This window comes from Chiloscyllium plagiosum, chromosome 9, assembly GCF_004010195.1.
Source record: "Chiloscyllium plagiosum isolate BGI_BamShark_2017 chromosome 9, ASM401019v2, whole genome shotgun sequence".
NCBI lineage: Eukaryota > Metazoa > Chordata > Chondrichthyes > Orectolobiformes > Hemiscylliidae > Chiloscyllium > Chiloscyllium plagiosum.
The window spans coordinates 31,928,183-31,931,963 of NC_057718.1; the positions used below are offsets into that span (position 1 = coordinate 31,928,183).

Genomic DNA, 3,781 nt, shown 5'->3' on the forward strand with positions numbered 1-3,781 from the left:
GGTGCGGGGTTGTGGGACTATGAGGTTGGAGGCGGTGGATGGGAGATCCCCCGAGGTGATGAGGTTATGGACGGTCTGGGAGATGATGGTTTGGTGGTGGGGGGTGGGGTCATTAATGTACCAGAGCAAGAGCTATCCGGTGGGATATGAGTAATGCTGGAGGAATGAATGTTCCACGAAGAGACAGGTATACCTGCAGCCTATGCAACATCCTTGGCCACACCTCTGAGTGGAAGAAAGTGAGGGGAGTTAAAGAACATGTTATTTAGAGTGAGGATGAGCTCAGCTAGTCCGGTGGGAGACGGGGACAGTTCAGGCTTATGCTCAAGAAAGAAGCAGAGCGCACTCAGACCATCCTCTTGGCAGACAGATGTGTAGAGGGACTCCATGGTAAAGAGGAAGCCCCTGGTGTAAGCAAACTGGAAATTTTGACACTGACATAAAGCATCAGATGATTCACATATGTAAGTGGAAAAGAATTGGACAAGGGCAGAGAAAATTGAGCTAGGTAGGAAGAAATAAGTTCAGTGGGGCAGGAACAGGCTGAAACGACAGATGTGACCATGCAATCCTGTTTGTGGATTTTGGGAAGAAGGTAGTAGCAGTCTATCCAGGATTGGGATACTATGAGTTGGGAAGCTATGGGGCATAAATCCCCAGATTAAACAAAGACCACGGTCATTGAAACAATAGCTTGATGTTCACTGACGTGGTCATGGTCCAGTAGGAGATAAGAGGGGTCCAGGTAGAATAATGCAAGATATATAACATCAGCACCACCCTTGTCAGCAATTTGATTACAAAGTCAGGGATAGATCTGCCTGGCTACCAATTTCAGTTACAAACTTGCTGACTCCCACAGTTACCTTGACTATACTTCCTCACACCCTGCTTCCTGCAAGGACTCCATCCCATTCTCCCAGTTTCTCCAGCTACATTGCACCTGTTATGATAATGCCACCTTCCTCAGGGGGAGCGTTAGATGTTTCAGGGTTCCATATTGTCGTGGTTGTCAGAGCCTTCAGCCATACTCAATCCATTCCTGCACTTTTGCTCTCGCGCATTCCTTTCCTTCCCACAACAAAATTAGGTTCCCCTTGGTTTCCACCCCACTAGCCACCACATCCAAAAGAATCACAAGATGCCATTTCCACCATCTCTTGCAAGATGCCACCACGAGATATACAAGACCATAAGTAGAAGGAACAGAAGTGGTAATTCCTCTCCCCTGCAGGATCAGTTCCCTCTGACACATGGGACATTCTGGCCCAGTCCTCCTCTGCACCCTACACATCCACACACTCCTACTGCATCTTCCCAGGCAATTGCAGAAGATAGAACACTTGCCTGTCTACATCCTCTCTCCTTCACTATTTACAGCCCAAGACACATCTTCCCAGTGAAGCAGCAATTTATTTACACTTCATTCAATCCAATCTACTGTATTCGTCGCTTACAAGACATTCTCTTTTGCGCTGGGGAGACTAAAAGCAGACTGGGTAATTACTTTGCCAAATACCTGCTCTCTATCCAAAAACGTTACCCCAGGTTTCTCGCCTGCCACTTCAACATACCTCAGTGTTCCCAAGTCAGCATTTTAATATAAGGCAAACTGCTGTCCTCCAGCAAAGCTCAATGCAAGCTGGAGGAACACCACCTCAGCTTCTGCCTCAGTCCCTTATATAGCCTACAAGACTCAATATTGAGTTTAATAAATACAGAATGTGAACCCTCCCCCTGTCTTTTGTTCACTCCCTTCCCCAGAGCCCTAGGTGCTGTCCTGTATGGGCTGCTCCCAGTATAGATAACCCATTTCAAACATTCACACTTCCCATTAGCAGCCCACCAAGCTATTATTTCTCTTTCAGCTTATCAGCAATCGCTTTTCTTTTTTCGGGACTTTCTCTGGGCACTACCTCCATTTGCTCTATTCTCTAGACCATCCACCCAAACTGTGATCAGTCTAATTTACCCTTCTCCAACTATCTTCAATTCTGACATAGATCACTGAGTCAAAACTTTAACTATTTTCTCTCTACAGATATTGCCATACCAGCTGTTTCTCTGACACACCTTTATTGTGTAAGGGAGAGGTAAAAGTTGCTTTTGATAGATACTTTGAGAAAGCGAGGGAGGGTAGCAGCTAGCAAAAAGTGACACCATCTCTACTAATAGCATTCCTCTCTCCAGAGAGGTGCTCACACAAATACTGCTCCACTTCATCACCACTCTTCATTTACCAGATACTATTGCTCACTGAAGGAGATATCAGCGCTAGTAAAACTTACCACGATTATTTTCCACACAAGATCTCAGTGTTGTCTCTGCAGGTCTCTGGTCTAGGTGCCGGTCAGCTGCTCTGTCCCCACTGCCACTCTGTTTCTGAATTCTGCTTTGTCCCTGATGCCCCTCTATCAATGTACTGCTCTGTTGGGATGTCACTCTGTCAAAGCCCACTTCTGTCAGGGTGCCACTCTGCCCCCTGGTGCCCCTCTCTCAGAGTGTCACTCTGCCCCCTGGTGTCCCTCTCTCAGAGTGTCACTCTGCCCCCGGTGCCCCTCTACCACTCTCTCAGAAGTCCACTTTGCCCCCGGTGCCCCTCTCACAGAGTGCCACTCTGCCCCTGGTGTACCAGTGTACCAGCCCCTTCTCTCGGAGTACTGCTCTGCACCCTAGTACCGGTATCTCTCAGGATATTCCTTGTTCAGAGCCCGCTCTCAGCATCCACGCTGCTGTCTTGCTGCGACGTCAGTTCCGCCTGCTGGCGCGATCCACTACGGTCAAAGACGAGGGGGAGACATTTTATAATCAAAACTTTTAATTTTCAGTTATTCTTGCTTACAGGAAACATTATTACTTCACAATTAAGATTTCTATCCACTAAAGATAGTGTGAATCTATCCGAAGCCTCTCTAAAGTAACTATGAATACTGTACATCCCCTCCCATCGCTCCCTCGGTGTGGACTGTTCTGTTAACCCGCCATGGTTTGGGGGCGGGGCTTTGATAACCGGCGCAGGCGCAGTAATTGTCGTGTTAACTGCACCTTAAGGTGAGGGGGAATGTTTAATGTCCGACCTTGCGCAGACTGGCCGTACTCAGTAACGTCATCCTTACCCACGTGACCCTCTGGACAATGCCCTCGAAGCGGCTTGGAGGGGATGCCAATGGCATTCTGGGTCAGAAGGGACTCGCTGGACAAAGATCTGGGCAACGGGGGAAAAAAATACACCCAATGCCACCCTCACCCTGATGGCCACCTTTGTGTGTGGCTGCATCAAGCTGTGCGTGGATCCCCGGTACGCAAACACCAAGTGTCACTATGTACTGAGGTTCTACCTGTCCCCGGTGTTGCGAAGGATGGGCCTGGCCTCGCCGCCGCGGAACACTCTGAGTGGTTGGACCGTTCCATACCACCTGTCCTTCGTGGAGAAATTTATCAAGAAAAACACCTTTGACCACAAGTCCATCAGAAAATGGTCAGCACGTAGTGTCCTTGAGACCCTTCGGGAAAAGGAGAGAGCAGATCCTATCGAGCGGTTCCCTGAGCAGACTGTCAAAGCCATTTGGCAGAATGCCTCATCGCCAGAACTTTCCAACAAGCACCAAGACATGGCTTACCTAGTGGTGAGAAGGGCTCTGCCTGTGAGATCATTTATGCACGCCCGGACTCTCTGCCGCACAGCACGCTGCCCTCAAAGCAGCTGAGGGGGGGGAGCGAGACTGTCACACACCTTCTGGAATGTGTCTATGCAGAAGAGGTCTGGAGAGGAATGCAGTGG

At 48.9% G+C, this 3,781-nt stretch overlaps 1 protein-coding gene across 1 annotated transcript in view; it reads right to left on the reverse strand.

Moving 5' to 3' along the window:
- srbd1 (S1 RNA binding domain 1) overlaps positions 1 to 2,768 on the reverse strand; it is a 269,810-nt gene extending 267,042 nt beyond the window's left edge. The window contains exon 1 of the mRNA XM_043695659.1: positions 2,289 to 2,768. The gene's annotated coding sequence lies outside the window, so the exon portion shown is untranslated. The remainder of the gene's footprint in view (positions 1 to 2,288) is intronic.
- Positions 2,769 to 3,781: the final 1,013 nt, after the last annotated feature.